We start from the raw sequence: 21,404 nt of genomic DNA, 5'->3' as shown, positions 1-21,404 counted from the left end.
TTTGAGCAATTCTTATTCAAATCTATTTTTCCATGTCATAAAACTAAGAAAATGAAGTAAAAGTTCTCTGTAATCACCCTCTCTCTCTTTCAGTTTTTTCACAAAGGCCTACTTTTGTTGCTAAGTCACATCAAATGTGGTGTTTTAGATGGATGAAGCCATCAACTGCAGTCAAGTACAACTGACTCTTGGAGTTGTTTGTTCATAATCTTTGCAATGACCATGCCCATTCTTTGAGTGCACTATATTTGTCACTGGGAGTCGAGTAGATACTGAGAAATCACTGCCATACTAGGCTGTATGGGCATTTTGCTAGCTTTTTCTGTGTCTGAATATTGAATATTTTTTGGCACAGGTATGTGACAAAATTGACTTGTCCAAGTTTTCATCAGACAAGAGATGGAGTAGAGAGCTGCATGCATAGAAAATTGAAATGTGACCATTGATTTCTAGTTGGACCTCATTGGGCTTGGATCAGATAGCTGGCTTCGGGTTGCAAATATAGAGGCTTCCTGCTTTGTGAATGTCTTGACTTACTAAAATCTGACTTTATGCAAATTCTCCCATATACCTTTAAAGCATTATTCCGGTTAATAAGTAAGCATAATAAGATGTTTCATAGCATTCATTAATGACCGGATACAGTATATATTCCAACATTTAGGTAGTGATTTAATGAACTGAAAAGATTACAGCAAGAATTACAGCAACATAATATGAGTAGCAACAGAAAATGTATATTTCTGACTTTGGAGAAATTGGCTGACTGACATTTCTCAGGAACGGTCCGCTTGCTTAACCTCGGTACTGCCTGCCTGGGTACTAGATCCTTTGAGTCAGAAATCTCCCTGTGGTTGGATGTTAGTTCATTATGTGCCGAGTCTGGAGGTTAGTATCTGTGTCTTCAAAACATCATCTACAACATCCTAAGGCATCCAATTCATAGCTCTAAGGACATAAACCAATTGTGGCTCCTTAGCACAGTTATTGTATGGATATTGTACATGAAGCCCCTAACTCGTTAACAATTTAAAAAACACAAAATGCTGGCAGAACTCGGCAGGCCATACAGCATCTATGGGAGGAGGTAGTGACGACGTTGCGGGTCAAAACCCTTCATCAGGAGGGTTAACTATTTTCTTGTTTTGGTAGTGTGTCCCTCCCTTTGTACTCTTGTCATTGAGTTCTAGCGTATACCAAGATGTCCTCCTCCTTACCACAGTTATGAGGCAGAAATGCTAACTGCTGTGCTGTACTTGTGTCCTCTGACAGTTTTCCAATGAACAAAGCTCCTCAACCAAGAAATAGCATTCTCATCACACTCTTAATGATGGATGGTAACTTGATTATTTAATGCTACTGCTCAGTCCTGTGGTCTAATGGGCTGAAAGACAAATCATATGCCAATATTAGGTTGGCTTTCACAGGATTGGTTTGGCACAATAACAGAAAGATGTAGGGAACTTAAGTTCTAAAATGTTTGCTTTCGAAATTACAGGTTGAGTACCCCTTACCTGAAATTCCAAAATCCGAAAACCTCCGAAATCCGATTTTCTTTTTTGAGTGCTGTCGTCACAAATGAAAATTCCACATGGCACTGGGAAGGTTCCCGGGTGACATGCGGATCTCTGGGCACCACAGACAGTTCTGAGAAGCGACCTCACGTATGCAATGAACAGAAATTGATGTAAAATAGTAAACAGTGCATAAAGCAAAAAAGATCTTGATCGTGTATCGTCAGCGTCAGAGTGAACATATGCCACTTAACCGTATGGTGATCATGAAGCAAGCAAAGATCTATAACCGCAAACAGAAAATTGACGGGAATTGTGAATATTCAGCGGCTGATTGCAGAAATTTAACAAAAGGCACAGCATTAATTTTTTTTAAGTCTGCTGATCACAAAAATCTAGCACCAGAAATAGTCTACAATACTGATTGTTTTTTATGTCTTACACAACAGCATTATATTTTGAAATGGTTGCTGATGAAAATCTACCAACAGAACAAGATCACAATGCTGATTGTTTTTATACCTTCCATAAACCTAAAAAAGGTGAAGTATAAATAGTGCACTGGAACTTTTTATTTGAAAGATGGCATCATAGTGGGAGTCTGAAATCCTACTGTTGTTTATTGTTCAACAGCTGATTCAGGTATTTTCCCAATGCTGCTGTGCTGATTGTGTTACTCTGCACACATTATATTGTCATTGTATTAATGGTATGTAATATTTTTTACTCTTAAGTACATATGTGCGATGAACAAGTGTAGGACAAAAACTGCTTGTCAGTGACACATAAATTCAAGAGTCGGGAATTATGGCAATCCCAGGCTGTCTCATTATATATTACAAAATCTGGAAAAAAAAGCCAAAATCAAAATCATTTCCAGCCCCCAAGCATTTAGGGTGAGGGGTACTCAACATGTATTAACATATTGGAATGCAAAAAAATTTGATTAATCTGACGCAAGTCAAATTAAAGTTCAAAGTAAATTTATTATTAAAGTACATATATGTCACCATATACAAACCTGAGATTAATTTTCTTGCAGGCATACTCAATAAATCTATGATAGAAAAATAATCATTATACAGAAAATGAAAGATCACACCAACTTAAGTGTTCAACTAGTGTGCAAAAGACAGCAAACTGTGCAACCATATAGCCATATAACAATCACAGCACGGAAACAGGCCATCTCGGCCCTTCTAGTCCGTGCCGAATGTTTACTCTCACCTAGTACCACTGACCCGCACTCAGCCCATAACCCTCCATTCCTTTCCTGTCCATATACCTATCCAATTTCACTTTAAATGACAATACCAAACCTGCCTCTACCACTTCTACTGGAAGCTTGTTCCACACAGCTACCACTCTCTGAGTAAAGAAATTCCCCCTTGTGTTACCCTTAAACTTTTGCCCCCTAACTCTCAACTCATGTCCTCTTGTTTGAATCTCCCCACTCTCAATGGAAAAAGCCTATCCACGTCAACTCTATCTATCCCCCTCATAATTTTAAATACCTCTATCAAGTCCCCCCTCAACCTTCTACGGTCCAAAGAAAAAGACCTAACTTGTTCAACCTTTCCCTGTAACTTAGGTGCTGAAACCCAGGTAACATTCTAGTAAATCTTCTCTGTACTCTCTCTATTTTGTTGATATCTTTCCTATAATTACAAAATACAAAAAGAAATAAATAATAATAATGATAATCAAGTAAAGCAATAAATGTAGAGAACATAAGATGAAGAGCCCATTGAAAGTGAGTCCATAAATTGTGGGAATATTTCAAAGATGGGACAAGTGAAGTTGTGAAGTTATTGCTTTTGATTCAATAGCAGGATGGCTGAGGGGTTAATAACTATTCCTGAACGTTGTGCTGTGAGTCCTGAGGCTTCTGTACCTTCTTCCTAATGGCAACAAAGAAAAGAGAGCATGTCTTGGGTGGTGGGGGTCTCTGATGATTGATGCTGCTTTCCTGCAACAACATTTTGTGTAGATGTGCTCAGTTGTGGGGAATGTTTTACCTGTGATGGACTGGGCTTGTTACCACTACTTTTTGTAGGGTTTTCTGTTCAAGAGTATTGATGTTTCCATACCAGGCTGTGGTGCAGCCAATCAATGTTCTCTCCACTACACATCTATTGAAGTTTATCAGTGTTTTAGGTGTGATGCAGAATCTTCGTGAACTCCTAAGCAAGTAGAGATGCTGCTGTGCTTTGTTCATAATTGCACTTCTGCTCTGCACCCAGGACAGGTCCTCCAAAATAATAAGGCCAAGGACTTAAAAATTGCTGACATTCTCCACCTCTGATGATCCAATAAGGACTGCCTCTGGTTTCCTCCTCCTGAAGTCAGTAGTCAGCTCAGTTGTTGTGGCACCACTCAGCCAAATTTTCAATCTCCCCTCTGTATGCTGATTTGATACCAGTTTTGATTTGACCTGCAACAGTGGTATCACCTGCAAACTTGAAAATGGCTTAGCCACACAGTCAGAAGTGTAAAGCAAGTAGACAATGGGGCTAAGCTCACAGCCTTGTGTGCACCTGTGTTTATGGAGATCGTGGAGGAGATGTCATTGCCAATCCAAACAGATTGGGGTCTGCAAGTGAGGAAATCAAGGATCCAGTTGCATAAGGTGGTATTGAGAACAAGATCTTGGAAGTTATTGATTAGTTTTGAGGGGATGATAGTATTGAATGTCGAGCTGTAGTCGATAAAGAGCATCCTGATTGATGCAGTTGTGCTGTCCAGATGTTTCAGGGTTGAGTTGAAGAGCCAATGCGATGGCATCTGTTGTGGACCTGTTGCTTCGGTAGGAAAATTGGAGTGAATCCAAGTCACTTCTCAGGCAGGAATTGGTATGTTTCATCACAGCATATAACAACATTTTTCAAAGGTGCTCTAAGGTGCTTGGGAAAATTTATCACATCAAATAATCTCCATTTTTTTGGTGTGGTGGATGGGATGGGGTAGTTTACCTTTGGAGCTAGAGCTTCAAATAGCAGTTGTTGCTTTATAGATGTAGTGTAGGGCCCCCCCCAACCTTTTATAATGCCATCGACCCCTATCATCAACCGAGGGGTCTGTGGACCCTAGGTTGGGATTCCCTGGCCTAGTGGGTGCTATCAATCTGACAGTATTGCTAGGAAGCAGTCTGCTTTTAAGTTTTTCTCCATCAACTGGTAGGTTTTCTTCTTAGGCACAAGAGAATCTGCAGGTGCTACAATCCTGAGCGACACACACAAAACACTGGAAGAGCTCAGTAAGGCAGGCAGAATCTATGGAAATGAATAAACACTCCAAGCTTTTGGGCCGAGACTCTTCCACAGGACCAGTAGGGAATGTGACAGAGCCCAGAATAAGAAGGTGGGAGAGGGGCAGGATACAAGCAGGCAGGTGATAGGTGATAACAGGTGAGGGGGAAAGTGGATAGGTGAGGTAGGAGGTGGTTGGTCATAAAAAGTGAGGCATGGGAAGCAGAGGAGAGTGGCTACTGAAAGTTAGAGTAGCTGATATTTATGCCATCAAGTTGGAAACTATTCAGATTGAATATGAGGTTTTGCTCCTTCAACCTCGTTGACTGTTTATTTCCCTTCATAGAATCTGCCTGAGTTCCTCCAGAATTTTGTGTCTGTTTCTTCTTAATTAGTCACCCAGGCTTGTAAATGACTTGCTGCTAATACAGTGCTGTGGGTTCCAAAGTTGCTCATGAGGGGACTGCATGGTCTTCCGCACTTGGGCAGTGGTTGCGGAAATTAGTGGGGGTTTGCATTGGGTGCTTCCGAAGTGGTCTGCCCCTTCCACCACTCACCTAGGACTTCTGTTTGCTCCTGTTGCATGAACTATAGGTTTATACTGTTAGACCAAATTATTCTTCTTTTGCACTTTGAGCAGTTGTGGGCTAAGGATGCCCAGGAGTCGATGTGAATGTTGCATCTTTTTAAAGAGACCTGGAGAGCAACTTACATTCTTTACCTCAGTGAACCTGGTGAACTTTCCTCACAAGCTAGACTCTGTTTGAATCTAGTGTTGGATATTTAAGCGACATGGTCTGCACATCAAAGCCAACTGATTGTAACTGGGTTTTTAATATAAATATTGGGATTATGGCACTATAAAGCTTCTCCTGCCTCTAAGGCTAACATCAGTTTCCCTGTACAGGTGGGATTCAAGTACGTGCTCCAGAATATACCTGTTGACTCTTCTCTTCCTCGGAGATCTTGTGAAAGCAGATTTTGAAGCCATCAAAAATATTCCATGTCACCTTAACATTTTTCTTTCACACACCCTTTGAAATGGAATGGATCTAATGCTGGGTGAGACCAGCACCTGCAGATGAAGGAAATCTTTTGAAGTTGCTTAGAAACTCATTTGCATGCAAGACAAATTGTTTGTACGCACAGTCCTCATGAACACTTTACTCAGTTGCAGTTTGGTTACTAGATGGGATGTTCCTTTAGTCAAATCAAAAAAACACCGGTAAGAAAGATTCTGTTGGTCCGAGCATTGATCGCTAGTAAAACTTAATCAAATAATATATTTATATTTTAGTTAATTTTAACATTTCAAAGATTTAATAATATATTTGCTGGGACAATTATCATTTCTGATTCCCTGTTTGTATGAATAGTGCATATTTGATTGTACAAGCACTGCTTACGTTGACTTTTTCTGTGTCATGCTTGCAAATGATGGACGTGGAACAACTTCAAATGGTCGTCTTAATTTTCAGGCAAAATTTCAAACAGCCTCATCAAACATTAGTCATTAGAGGGATGGGTGGAAAGGAATGATACACATGAGAGGAAATATTTTATTTTGTATTTTAGACATTTTTGCAATCTTGAATGTACTTCCTTAAAATGTAGTGGAATCAGATTGGACAGTAATGCTTCAACGAAAATAACATTTGAAGAGTTGTTCAAGTTTGCGAAGAATGAACAAGGTTGTGGCGTTAAATGGATAATTTCAGTGAAAAGAAATCACAGATGCATGGCCAAATATCAACATCCTGTACTAAGCCAGTTACTTGATATGTCAGTTTTCTATTCCTTTCTGCTGGTAGGTTTAAAGAAGAATTGTGGATGTTGTAAGGTACCACCCTAAAGCTTGTGCAAAAGCTTGGAAATAACTTGCACCCTTAAACTTGGAACTGTTCCAGTATTCTGAACAACATCGGCACAATATCGTGGGCCAAGAGGGCTGTACTGTGTTGTAATGTTCTATGCTCCATTGTTTATATATCTCAATTAGTCTGTGATAAGTATTACCCAAAGATTCATAACCCTCGGTCTTTCCTGGTCCCACAAGAGGAAATGCTCTCTCAGAAGTTTCTCAAGCTTTTTCGGAATCTTGCATATTTCAATGAAAACATTCTTATAAATTGCAGGGAGCATGGACCCTGTCTTCTCACTCCCTCTTCAAAGACATTTTCCCCTCACTGTTTTTGCTGCACTGCTTCTGCATTTGGTATCTTAAAATAATTAGTGTGAAACTGTGTGTGCTTCTGAAAGAGTTGACAGCATAATGGTATTGAGCGATTATCGCCCAGGAGTATTTTGCTTCTCCGATACTTTTTTTTAGGTTTTAATTCTAGTCATTGGATATAATTTAGTTTTTCTTTTAAATCTCCATTCGATCTAAAGTTTTTTTTTTACTTCCTTTTGTGTAGCACCTTTCTTCAGTAGCCTCAACCCTTCCATGTTTTTCATTCAGCCAGATCTCGAATCTTTCTCCTAAGTGCCTGCTGTTCATTATTCATCATTCAATTCCATTGGCTTTAGGGAGGATGCGTTCACCAAATAAATGCATATCAATTGGAGCTTTAAGTTTCCTTGAGGCAGCTTTTGACAGAAATGATTTTAATATCTAAAAAGTTTAATTAGAATGATGTTCTAAGTACCTTTAGTTCTCAGGGCCACACAGATCCCAGCTTAATTGTACAATGCGGTATCTCTTCAAACTCAGGAATCTTGGGATGGTGGTACATCTATGCAGTTTGTTGTGACTATACCATCTTGTTAATAAAACAGATCCATGGTCCCAACGCACGGCAGAATTTGTTTGTTTCCACTAATGGAGGGAGAGAAGGCACAAACTGCGTGGAAGCCAGCACATACCCAGAGCAGTTATGCACTTCCTAATAGAGAGCCATCTGTGATGTAGACGGTGGGCAAAGAATGAGGAAGAGAAGATAATGAACTAGAAATCAAAATCCTGTTGCTCATTCTATATTTTGTTTTCCGTCAGACGAGACTGCAGATTCATGGTGCCTTCTGTAGTTGCTGAATTTAATCAAAATCTGGCTCATTCACTGTAACCACTGCTGAAGATGTTTCCTGACCAAGAGTAGTAGCATTGTAGATGTTGAGGTGGTATGCTATGGCAAACAAGGAGAGGGAGAAAGGGGCCTAAGAACTCAAAGGGGATAGGAATCATATTACCCCAAAAGTCTCAGCCACGATAGAATCAACTACCTGTGCGTGAGAGTCAGATGCCTGAATTTACCAGAATATTTGTATTGATGTGTAAGCAAAATCATATTCTATACATACTGTATTTGTGTGTACATAAATGATTGAATGAATAATCAAATTACATTATTTTCTAATATCTCAGCGACTCTTCCAATGGAAAATCATGGTGTATCCTACTTCAAGTACAGCTATGGTTTATTGTCTCAAGAATATTAACACCATCATTTTTTTTCAGTGTGACTATCTTTAATTGGGCATGGGGTGGGGGGAAAGGACAAATCGAGATATAACAAAATTTCAGGAAAGAACATACAAATTAGTAACAAGACCAGACCATTTGGCACTTTGAGTCTGCTCTACCATTGCCAAGATTCTGATCAATATTCTACTTTAATGTCAATTTCCCTGAATTGTTCTCATATCTTTTAATTCTCTTAATGTCTAAAAAATCTATGAAACACTTTTGAATCAATTCAGTGACTTGGCCTTCATGACTTGGTGGAGAATTTCAAAAGTTCATTGTCCTCTATGTGATGAGATTTCTCCTCCTCTTGTACAGAATTGCTTTCCCCTTATTTAGATTCTGCAAGCCTGCCCCCCTTCAAGATGCACAATTGGAGAAAGCGTGCTTCTTGCATGCAGCCTTCTAAGAATTATGTTAAAATTCAGTGAAATTTCCTCTCATTGTTCAGTAACTCTAGAAAATAGTCAGAAAAATGGTGCAGATATTGGTGGTGTTGTCTCGCAGTTCTTGGGAACCGAGTCCAACGTGGAGTGTGCATATTCTAAAGGGAATATGTGAGTTTCCTCTGGATGCTACAGGCTCCTTCTCCATGCTGGATAGATAGTTAATTGATTGTTGTGCATTGCCCAAGTGTAGATGGGTGGAAGATGAATTGGGGTGGGGTAGGGAAGAAGTTGGAGGAATGGGAAAATGAGATTGCTGTTAGTGGGTGCTTATTGGTTGCTACAGGTATACCTGAAAAGCCTGTTTCTGTACTCCAGGACTCCATCAATACAGACCTAGTCCACTCAGTCATTTCTCTGATCCTGGTTTAGAATCTTCACTGTACTTCCTCTGTGGCAAATTTGTACTTTTTTAGGTAAGGAGATCAAATATAATGTTTGAAGTTGTCCACTTGGGAGCAAAAAACAGAAAAGCAGATTTTTTTTTATATTTTGTGGGAGATTGGGTGAAGTTGATGCCCAGTGGATTCAAGGTGCCCCTGTACACAATTACTTACAGTCAACATGCAGGTCCAACAATCCTTTAGGAGGGCCAATGCTGTTGGATTGTAAGGGTTCGTCTTGCAAAAGAAACACCCTTCGCTGTTTTCACTAAGTTACAGCAGCACTTTCTGAGCTTTTTTTTTGTCTGTGGATTCTGAAAAAATAATTTATTTTTATTTGCTTTGTCACTCAACTTTTTAGAGACCTATTTCTATACTGTTGTTGAAGGCTGCTTGCAGTTTGAAGTAATGTATGAGCTTTTTCAAAGGCTGTCGGAATTTCCTGTTTTCCTATTCTATCACTTTAAAGCAATTTTGTCTATCTTATTTATTTCAAAATAATTTCTGGTATTCTTTCTCCTCAAAGCTAAATCAACACTAGTGTTCATTCTTATTATGACAATAAATAGATTGTTGCCAGATTGGGGTCTTGGTAGTCTTACAGTCACAAAATCCATTGAGATGTTGAGAATTTCCTCTCTGATTCACTTTGGCCATGACTTTCTTTCACGCTTAACCATTATTGTGCAACCCAAAACTCAACCAGTGCACAAATAATTTTGTCTGCCAGCAGAGCATTTCTTAGTTGTTATTAAGAAATTGTCAACAGCTCCCAACTACATTTGCCAATAAATTTTCATTTGTCAAGTCTGTTTTGCCAGGATGAGAAATTAGCCATTGCATTCATTTTATTTATTGGTGATGAACTGCAACAAAACTAAGTATGGGATCTACCTTTTTAATAAAAAGGACAAAACCAGATCTATCTTCAACAAAATGCAATCTAACATCTTGCATCATAACCTTTAGACCTAGTAAAGGTTGTTTAGCTTGCGTGGAGAGCAGGACCTTTAAATTTCTAACAATCACTTTGAAATATAATATTGGCTCAATTCCAAATTCATTTCATTTACGTACGGGGGAGGCATAAATGTAGTTGGGTCGCGAAGATATTTTTACCGTGGGTAGCTGAAGAAGACAGATGACAATTGTATGTTCCCAATTTTGCAGATACTTAACAGCATCCACAGCTGAGTTTTGAAGAAGTTGAAATAGCTGCAAGAAGTTAAACTGCATGAAGGTTCGTGTGTTGAGGAAAAATTGTTTAAAATCTGAACCATCCAAGAGAGATGCAATGGTATAGAAAATGTAGGCTAACTTGTGTCAATTGAAGGTGTGACCTGGCAGTCTTGTGATAACCCATGCAGTTCAGTTGTGCTGTATGCTACTGTATTTGCTCAAAAAGTTGAACATGTTTGAACTTTTTTTGATCAGTCAGAAACTGCATTTATGTTATAATGATATCCAAAACAAGTTAGGTAATTGAACGTTTTCATGTTACCCTCTGTGGGACTTATGTGGAAATTGGGTAACATGTTTGCTGATATCCTTATTGGAAAAGACAGCTGAATAGCTTGTGGGTATGCAAGTGCCTCATAGAACATTTTCTTCCTTCACAGAACCATTGTACTGTTTCAAACAATAAAAATATAATTGTAGTCTTGAAGTCGAAAGTAATCTAAATAATAGTTGTCATGTTTTGAAGTTATCTTTTGCGACTTAGCATGCCAGGAATGTTACAGATCTTCTCTGATGCATGGAAAAGATTTCATCATATGGGCTTATAGCTGAAGAAATAGGTTATTGTATGAAATGGAAAATAGTGAGATACACTTATAAACCCATAGTAATGTAAAATGAATGATATTTGCTTTCAGCTATTAGTCTGGCATTTAAATTGTAATTATGTAATTTATGTAGATACGGTACGTGTAGAGCTATAATTGAGTCCTTGACTGTTTATTTGACATGCGGTGAGAACTCAGATTGGATCATGGGGAATCAAGAACTGGGGATGTTTGTCTCCAAGTAATGCTGTAATTGTCCAAACTCTCAGTGTCACACCCTGCTTCAAGCAATTAGATCTCTATCACACATCAGGAAGATCAACCGAGACACACAGTTTTAAAGAGGAAGGCATGCACACTGGATTTTTTTTATATATATATATGGGCTTCGATTAAGTTAGTATCCTATTCATTGAAGAGACCATCTTTTTAATCTCAGAGGATAAAGGAAAATATGCAACTATCATCAGGCTGAAGAAGTTTGAAAGCAAAAGCAAAGTGCTGTTTTTAAAATACAAAACAAAATTAAAGGAGAAAATGTCAAGAATGCAATATTTAAAAAATATTGTCCCCATTGTACTACATGCTGAAAATGCAGGAAATATTAAACAGATCTGGCAGCATCTGTGGAATGAGACAGAAGAAACTGCAGGTGATGGCATTGGGAGCAAGAACAAACTGCTGAAGAAAGTTGGTCATGCAGCATCTGTGGAGGCAGAGGGATAGTCAACATTTTGAACTGAGATCCTGCATCTGGACTGAGAATATCGAGGGGAGATAGTCAATATAAAGACACACCTCACCTCTTTATATAGGCTGGCACCCCTCTGCTCTCTAAATCCTGCTGCAGGGCCTCTCCCCAAAACATCAACCATCCTCTGCCTCTGCCACCGGAACCGCTGAACTCTTCCAGCACCTTGTTCTTTGTGGAATATCAGTTAATTAGAATTCTCTCTACTGAAACTGCCCGACTTTTTGGATCACTGCAGTATTTTCTGTTTAAATTTTCTGTATTTGAAGTGTTTTTCTTTTTGCTTTCTGCTTATTACAAACATGATTCCAGTATGGGGCTGCCCAAACAGCTCGCTTGTGCTTGGTACTGCACATTTGGTCCTTTTTAAAACATTTTTCAAAGTTGTATCTCCCTCATTCCCTCCTACAGCTATTATCCGCACAGACTGTATAGGATCATTATGGGCTGGAGTTTAAAGAGTCTCCTGAGGTTTCTTGTGAAACTGATTCTTCATAGTTGAACCAAGGAGATGAACATTGGTAATTTCAAAGTCAAATTTGAATTATTTGTCACTTGCACGAGTACATCTGTGCACAGGTGTAAAGAAAAACTTAGTTGCAGCAGCATTGGAAGCACCTAGCATCAGATATGCAGCATTGGGTTATTTGGCTGAGTTAGACATCATCATGTCAAGCCCATAGCCCACTGTATCCCAAGTGTGCAGGTCTGGGCAGGATCAGTGATTATTACCCAGGACAGAAATGCTCAAATGTTCTTCCTTACCAGGAATCTCAAAACAAGACATAATTGAGATCAAACACAAGAGGTTCTGCAGATGCTGAAAATCTTGAGCAGCACACACAGAGTTGTGGAGAAACTCAGCAAGTCAGGCAGTATCCATGGAGCAGATATATAGTTGGCACTTCAGGCTGAGATCTTTCGTCAGGATGGAAAGGAAGGAAGCAGAAGTCAGAATAAGAATTTGGGTGGACGGGAAGATTTAGGAACAGGAATTAAGTAAGAAGCTGGGTGGCTATAGGTGGAAGAGGTAAAGGGTTGAAGAAGAAACCTAATAGAGGACAGTGGACCATGAATAAAGGGAAAGAAGAGGGGAATTTTTAGTCTTTCATTGGTATCAGCAAATTACTTTACTTAACAATGCCTTATTTTCTTTGTTCTGTTTCAATATTTTAGTTTTCATTAATATTGATCCTCTTTTGATCCTCTTTTCACTACTGTGTCCAAACCTACCCTATTTTTATATGTTGAACTGGGGAAGTCTATTAATATATGAGTATACTGTTTGGCAATTCATAAAGCAATCCATCAGCTGTGTTTTGAAGTAAATGTCAAAGTCTGTTTAGTTTGTAATGAGTGTGTAATGGGAGGTAACTGTTGTTTCAACGTCACTAAGCTTTTCACCAATTTAATGTTGACCAGTATTACATTCAACATTAAAGAACCGATTTACAATGGTAAAGCGCCTTTAGAAAATAAATCCCAAACAATAACCCACAAACATAATTGAGATATATTGCTAGATAATGTACTGACTGAGGTCATTTTTGTTCAGGTCAGACCAGGTACTTTTCTTTCAGTGATAGTAATATTTATCTTAATCCACTTGTAGAATACACATGGTGATCCAGTAACAGGAAACTATTACTGGAAATACAAAATAAAATAGAAAATGCTGGTGAGCAGGTCAGGCAGCATACTGTGTGTGGAGAACCATATAGAGTTGATGTTTGATGACATTGTGTCAGAATGCGATGAAAGGTCAAGCTAAAACCTTAACACAAGGAAATCTGTAGATGCTGGAAGTTCAAGCAACAGGCACAAAATGCTGGTGGAACACAGCAGGCCAGGCATATAGGAAGAAGAAACCTTAACTCTTGTTTCTTGCTTCATAGTTGTTGCCTGACCTGTGTGGAGTACTTACAGCATTTTCTGCATTTTATTAGAGGATAAATGGGACCTTGGCATAACATCTCATTTGTAAGAGGACATTTCCCAGGTAACTGTTTTAAAGAGTCTTTGAAGTTATGTGGGTAAGTTTTCAAGTAGAGTTTGTAACTTCAGCTTCCTAGCTTGAAGCCAAGATTACCACCGTTTAACCATGTCTATCACTGAAATCAGAATATTCTTTGAGAGAAGGGGGATAATGGTATGTTTATAACTCAGTATATAAAGTAGTTTTGAAAGACACAACTGAATGCAAGAGATCAGAATTGACTCTCTGATCTTTATGGTAATATGCTTTTCATTTGACATAAAAACTCGGTGTTAAATATATCATTAAAACCCCTATGGTGAAATTATTCCTCGTATCACAAAATTTCATATCAAAAAATTCATGGTACTTTGAACTGTGGATATGGGTTATTATAGATTGACAGCTCGAAAGTGAGTGGGTGGTGAGTACAATTTTGCTTGCATTAAACACTGAGTTTTATTTGACCCTTGTTTTTTTTACCTCAGCACATATGATTGTATAAGAAAGGAATACATTTGTCAATTGTGAGTGAAATGTTGCTGCCGAGGCTGAGAAGTTGCAGTTCTAATGCATTGTCATGGGGTTGACATTGTTTGTGTATTTTCTGGCATGATAATAGGATCGGAGATTAGTGAAATGGGCAGTTGGTTATTAGCTGTTTGGGTGTGTTTGTGTGAATAGAAAGCAGCTGAATGGCTGAGAACCAACTACATCAAATAGGCAGTCTTCAGGCAGACTAAAAAAATTATAATCATTAAACTGTTTGGAATATTCTTCTGAAGATATCAAAGTCTTGTCTGTGACATTGGCTATTATGCACAAGTTTGGAAGCCTGCCCATTTCTGCGCAATGAAAGATTAGACTACTAAACAGAGAGCTGTGTTGGAAGAAATCTGGAGAGAGGAGCTGCAGAGAAGTTATTGCTTGGTAACACTTGGACTGTGAAAGAAACTGGACATTGTACTGTTCTCTTCACCTGTGGTGTTGATGTACAAGGGTAATTGCAACCATTAGCATTCATTTCCAATAATGACTATCAATGAAAGATATAATATGTAATTTGATTTGCAGCAGAAATTTATTCTGAGATGTTACTGTATTGCAAGTGTGATGGCTGACTGCTCTGGTGTCTTTGGCTCCTTTGCCCACAGTGACTGTTGGGGTGAGGGGGGAATGGAAAGCTGGGGTTGTGATTGCACTAAGTCAACTGAGGTAAGCCAGATGGCTGAAAGAATGGGAGCACAGCGCATGAACACATCGTATTTAAGAATAGTTGCATGTACTATCATGGGCAATAATGCTGTATGCAGTTGCCTCTCAAACCATGGTCAATGGATAATTTGCATTCTAGATTTCTGCCATTCATCAAATAGATTCCTGTTTTGTTAATTTTCTTTGTGTTTACTTCCTGATGACATTAATGATTACTAAAATAAGATATGAAATTAAGATACTGACAGTGTAACAGCTGCTACTGATTCCCTAGGTGTGATGCCACAGCAAACCATTTTTTTCTAGATCTTTCTCTTCACAGCTGGAGAAAAGTGTTCATTATGTGACTGTTCCCAGAATAAGTTTGGAAGGAACTGCTTTAGTCTTCCTTTGTGAATTCGATGCATATCTTGAAGGACATTTGTATAATTTATGTTGCAAACATATCACCTACAATTCAGATTTAATGTATTAAATATGCAACATTGAAGTATAAGTATCAGCACTATAATTTAGAACCAAATTTTTGAAAAGTAAGCAATGATACATCAGCTGTTACTGTTAAAATAGCCACCTAATGGTAATTGCACTGTAATAACGCATATCACAGATATCATAAACAATTTGAGTGTCATTGGAGCTACATTACAAAAGCTTAAGCTGTTTGCTCAGATACTAAGAATAACCTACCAGTTAACTTCTCATGATTAATAGCTGAATTGGATCAGCATTTAATTGTGCATGTTCCTTTAAAGCTAGAACCAAAGACATTTTCCTGTCTTGCATTTGCATTGCTTTTTAATGTGTCCTTAGGATATTCGAAAGGACTTGAAAGTTGATAAATTACTTTTGAAGTGGAGTCTGCGTATTTAAGCAGGCAATTGTACCAGTCGTTTTTTTCCAATTTGTCGTCTTAGTATCTCATTTGACAGGCAGCATTTCTGTGAAAAAGCTGATGTGTCAGTCCCGATTCAGAGCAGGAGTCATTTAGAGAGTGGTGGCTCTTTATTTGGACTGAGTAGAGAAAATATTTAAATGATCTAAAGAGGCATATTCTAAAGTTAATGAATGCTAATTGCTTATGACAATTAGGATTGGCAGCAACCTCGGCCCCTGCCATTAGTGAAGACCCAGGCAATCAGATCAGAAGTTAGAGGACACTCTTTCTCAAATTCAATTTAAGGTTGCAAGCAATTTAGTTCAGCCTCAGGCACTTGCCAAAGATGGATAGGGAGTGGGTGGATAAGGAAGCTAATTTGTAATGGGATTGGCGATCATGTCTTTGTGACATTTAGCTGGTGAAGAGTTCTCTTCTGTGCTTGAGCCACATGTTTGGACACTTGCCCCAGTTATGCCCATCAAGCATAGCATTGAATTATGGTTTGAATTTACTCAAACAATGTGCCCGAGAATATTTTTCTACTTCTAAGTGCCCATTGTTTTCTAAATCTTATGAAGAGCAGTAACTACTTGTGGACAAGGTACTGAATAACTGTCAACACCTATGCCATATGTCAGCAAGGTTCAGCTCCTCAACAACAACAGACTTATAAAACAGCTGAGGAGTCAAAAATAATGAACAGAATTTCTGTGACTTTTTTTTTAAAAGGGAGTATGGTGCAGTGGCATTATTGCAGAATCTTTGGCGTGTATAAATTAGTAGAACAAGATATAAAGTGAAAACAAACTTCCTGTGGAATTCATTCAGACAGAATACTTGCATACCTCGATGGTGCTTCTTTATAAATGAATGGCCAATAAGGTCAAAGCCTGCTGCTTCAGATTGCAGCTACAGACCAGAAAAGTATGATATGGCCTGTCAGACCAGGAAGTGCCTGAGTTCAAAGGCCTCAACTTTTCCACAGTTTGCACCTGAACCGTCAGTTGGCTGCCCTTGACTGAACCAAGAAGAAGCATAATTACTGTGTTGCACGAATGTAGGTAATGAAATCTGGAAACTGCTTTCCGGCTGCTTGTGGTTGTGACCTGGAGTTCACAGCCCAAACTGTGCTAGAAGCAAATCCAATAATCACCTTCAAAAAAAAGGGTTTGGATGAACACTCAAAAGAGGAAAATGTGCCTGGGTGAAATGAACAGTTCTCTCAAGAGATGGGATGGGCTTGATAGGCTGAATATCTCTCTGTACTTTGCCCTTGCATGGTTCACAAGCTTGTGATATACGTTCCCTTCTGATGCTATTAAGCTATTACAGTTATTGGGGAGTTCAGAGTTCAATTCTGGCATCCTCTGTAAGAAAGTTTATAGTGAATGTGTGTGTGTGTGTTTGTTTGTTTTCTTTCTCTGGGTGCTCCGGTTTGCTCCCAGAGCCCAAAGACGTACTGATTAATAGGTTAATCGGTCATTGTAAATTGTCCTGTGATTACACTAAGGGTTAAATTGGTGGGTTGCTGGGCGTCTCAGCTTGATGAGCTGAAAGGGCCAGTTCCTTACTGTATCTCTAAATTAAAAAAAACAAAAACACTGAGTCTGCTTGCGAGATTTACAATGGCTATTTAGTGCATGGTCTTATAATGGAGACGAACCAGGAATAGAAGCAAAAGTGACTGAGCAGGTACCCTGAATCAAATGTGCTTGTAGAGCACATGGTATCATTGGTAAGGTAGCAATTAAAATGCTTTCTGGCAACATGTTGGTATAGCTTGGAAATCAGCATAAGAATTGTTTGCAGTTTACAATTGATCATTACTTGAATTTATTTTGCTTTGCAGGATTAATTCATTTGTCTGAAATTTCCACAAACTATTGACTTCCTGCATCCAATTTCTAACTTGGGAAAGTGCAAATTGGAAAAGTTAACTGAACATAGAGACCTCAGCGAGGTACATGGTTAATTAGGGAGGGGTGAGCTTTGGAAGAATTATCAATAAAGTGTAAGCAATCTTTTATTTGTAATCTCTTCGTTTTTCCCCTTATCTGGGGGAATTGAGTTCATTGGTGGAACATAATTCACAAATCTGATTCCCAAGAGTGGACTGTTCAACTGTGAGTCTTGGTAAATGCTGATCAGCTCTATGGCTGAAAGGGTTATCATTCTAAAGGCTCATCATGACCTCACTCAGCATGCACAATTCCAGCCAGGGTTACTGGATAATGATCACAGATGGGAATACAGCCAGTATTCTTCTTCTCAATCCAGTGGCGCCAAGGCTAATTGTTATATCCCTAGAGCTACTCAAGTCAGGTCATCCAAGTCAGAACCAGTTAAGTGATTGAACCTCTTCTGAACTTGTAGGTCTTTCGCTCGTGCAGTTTTGGTTTGCAATAGCTTAAACTATTTTTTTAAAACCTGCAGTCGCTAGCTATCTGAGACAGAAATGTAACTGCAGATGCAGTATTATGTTGCCTCTTCTCTTCCCTCCAAGGACCGAAGCAGTAATTCACTTCACTTCTGTATTTGGTGTTCATAGTGTGATGTCCTCTACCTTGGAGAAACCAGAATCGGGACAGATGATTGCTTTGCAGAGGATCTGCCTTCGGTCCTCAAGAGTGACCCTGGTTTTTCTGTAGCCTGCCACTTTAATTCTTCATCCCAATCCCACTCAGACCTGTTTGTCTGTAGCTTCTCATGGTTTACAATGAGGCCCAATACAAACTTGAGGAAAATAGACTCCTCTTCCTTTTGGATGAGAGAGTGAATTCTCAGACTTCAGGTAACGTAACTTCTCCATCTGTATCAGAACCTTACGTTTCTGCTTTAGGTCATCCATCTCTGAAATTCACTCAGTATTTTTCTTGACCAGCTGTTTTATGAACAACAGCACAGAATTCAAATAAAGAAACAGAATCACCATCTAACTGCTACCTTCAAACCTTTGACTTGTCTCACCCTATCACAGTTATTCCCCCTTTTCTCTCTATCCATCTCCCAGTCGTCTCTGCAACTTAAAACTAACTCTCTTTTCCTGTTGTTACAGATTCTTTGACCTGAAACATTAGCTACTTTTCTTTCCACAGCTGCTGCCTGATCCGTTATCTGTTTTTGTTGCAATAATTTAAACTGCAGCCAATAATCTACACAGTTAGACTGACAAACTCTGTCAGCCTTACCTTATAATCAGCCAAACTAGCATGCAAGAGAATTCTTTGTATTACTCGTATGCTGCCCTAGGGTTGAAGGCCTGCATGTGTGGGTAGGTGGGTAGGTGGAGGGAACAGGGATATTTTGCTATTCAACCAACACACACAAAATTCTGAAAGAACTCAGCAGGCCAGTAAGCATCTATGGAAAAGAGTAAACAGTTGATGCTTCAGGCCGAGACCTTTCATTAGGACTCATGATGAAGTCTTGTTTCATCATGAACAACTTATTTCTCTTGTTCGTTATTTTGCTGTAGTTGCTCTGTTACTTGTGTGTTCTGTATTGTTCTGCCAAGCATTGTGGGCATGCTATGCTGGCATTGGAATGTGTGGCAATGCTTGAGGGCTGCCTCCAGCACGTCCTTGCGTTGTGTTGGTTGTAACGCAAATAATACATTTCACTGTATGTTTTGATGTATTGCAAATGAATAGGAATCTGAGGTGATGCTGCCTATCCTTACTGATTGCAATCTGTTGGTCAAGAAGTCAAGGATACGAAAAATTGAAATTATTTGCATATTTAGATTTTTAAAATGCGGAGATTTTCTAAAGGAATAACCATGTACGTAAATGACACTATGTTTTAGAGCCAGAGTGGTGGTAATTATGGTTATCATAATTATAGTTAAGCAGTAGTAATTATGGTTATCTTGATAAGTTTACAAGTTCGTATCTTAAAACTTGACAATATTGGTGAGATAATGTAGTATGTTAGATGCATGTCAATTTGTAAATCGATTGAAGCTTGGAATGAAGTTTAATACCACTGACATATGCCATGAAATTTATTGTTTTGCTGCAGCAGTACAGTGCAAAACAAATTACAATAAATTACAAAAAATAAATAAATAGTGCAAAGGAGGAATAATGAGGTAGTGTTCATGAACTATTCAGGAATCTGATGGCAGGGAAGGAGCTGTTCCAATATGAGCTCCTATCACTCCTCTTTGAGGGTAGTAATGAGAAGAAGGCATATTCTGAATGATGAGAGTGCTTAATTCCTTCTCATAAATGGCCCTGAAGACAAGTCTGGGAAGTGCATAGTACAGTTTGTAAACTTAATGAAAATTTCCACAACATTATTTCATTCATACTTATCAAAAGGAGAAAAAGGACAAATACCTAGCAGCAAAAAGTGAATCTCAAGTGGATCTTGGGGTCTTGAATAATAATTTGGTGGATTTTCTATTTTTGAGTCGCCAGTGAACTTGCACGTTGTACTTTTCTTCATTAGAACGGAATGGAACCTGCTCTTGATTTTATTGAAATTTGCTCTCTCTTTGCCACTGGGGAGTGAATTATTCTTCTTTCTATTTTCCTTTCTCCCAGTAGCAGCAGATAATCTATTAGTAGTAGAGAAAGGATTTAATTAATTTTCCTTTTAGAGAAAAAATGATTACCTAAAAGCAAATGAGGGATTTGAACCTGCGCTTGTCAACCACAGGATCAATGCATTCCTGGGGCTGTAAGCACCAAACTTAGAATTCTACCCATCCTTTCCCTGTTATTAATGAGTTTTCCAGCCTTGGTAACCGTTAATTTTTGGGAGCATTCAGGTATGCAAACTATTAAGAATTAGGATACAAGGGATCCAGAAAGGATGTTATTACATCTGTAAATGACATTCAGAATTATTTGGTTGTACTTGTGCCAAAAGTTATGAAATTTCCCATTGTAGACAGTATTGAACAATTTGATTTGTCAAATAAGGGATAAAAATGAATATTTTTATTCAATCGCTTGATGTCAGTTCTGACAAGACCACCAGAAGGTAGGTATGTCTCCTGGACCAGATGGACTGTACCTCAGGGTTCTGAAAGAGATAGCTGAAGATCTAGTGGAGTCATTAGTAATGAACTTTAGAGAATCATGAGATTCTGGAATGGTTCTGGAGGACTGAAAATTGCAAATGTCCCTCTGCTCTTTAGGAAGGGAGGGAGGCAAAAGGCTGGGCATTATAGGCCAGTTATCCTGACTTAAGTAGTTGGCAGGATATTAAGAGTTCATTTTTAAGGATGTGGGCCACTTGAAGGCACAAGATAAAATGGGCTGAAACCAATGTATGGTTTCCTTAAAGGGGAAATTAGAATCAGGTTTAATATCACTGACATATGTTGTGAAGTACCTGGTTTTGTGTGTCTTCAGGCTCCTGCACCACCTTTTTGATGGTAGCAATGGAAAGAGGACAGGTTCTGGGTGATGGGTCCTTAATGGTGGATGGTGCCTTTTTGAGGCATCGCATCCTGAATACTTCCTTGATGCTAGGGAGGCCAGAGCTCATGATGATGCACTGCCAAGCAAACCCTGACAACCCCGATTTAACCTTAACCCAATCATGGGATAATTTGCAATAACCAAGTAACCTATCGATACATCTTTGGACTGTGGGTGGAAGCTGGAGCACCTGAAAAAAACACATACATTCCATGCGGAAAACACACAGAAACTCCCTACAGGGGACACCAGAATTGTATTCAAAATTCTGACCCCCAAACTGTAATAGCGTCGCGCTAACTGCTACAAA

General features: G+C 38.8%; 1 protein-coding gene across 9 annotated transcripts in view; it reads left to right on the top strand.

Annotated features, from left to right (window-relative positions):
- Positions 1–21,404, top strand: part of plcb4a (phospholipase C, beta 4a) — a 540,859-nt gene that overhangs the window by 290,649 nt on the left and 228,806 nt on the right. The window contains exon 1 of one of the 9 annotated variants that reach the window (XM_073051316.1): positions 10,274–10,294. The exons of the other annotated variants lie outside the window; for them this stretch is intronic. The gene's annotated coding sequence lies outside the window, so the exon portion shown is untranslated. Of the gene's footprint in view, positions 1–10,273; positions 10,295–21,404 lie in introns of those variants that run through there. 9 annotated transcript variants of the gene reach the window in all.

This window comes from Hemitrygon akajei, chromosome 7 (genome assembly GCF_048418815.1).
Source record: "Hemitrygon akajei chromosome 7, sHemAka1.3, whole genome shotgun sequence".
In the NCBI taxonomy this organism is placed as follows: Eukaryota; Metazoa; Chordata; class Chondrichthyes; order Myliobatiformes; family Dasyatidae; genus Hemitrygon; species Hemitrygon akajei.
Note: the sequence above shows the minus strand (reverse complement) of the source record. Positions and strands in the feature narration are given on the sequence as shown.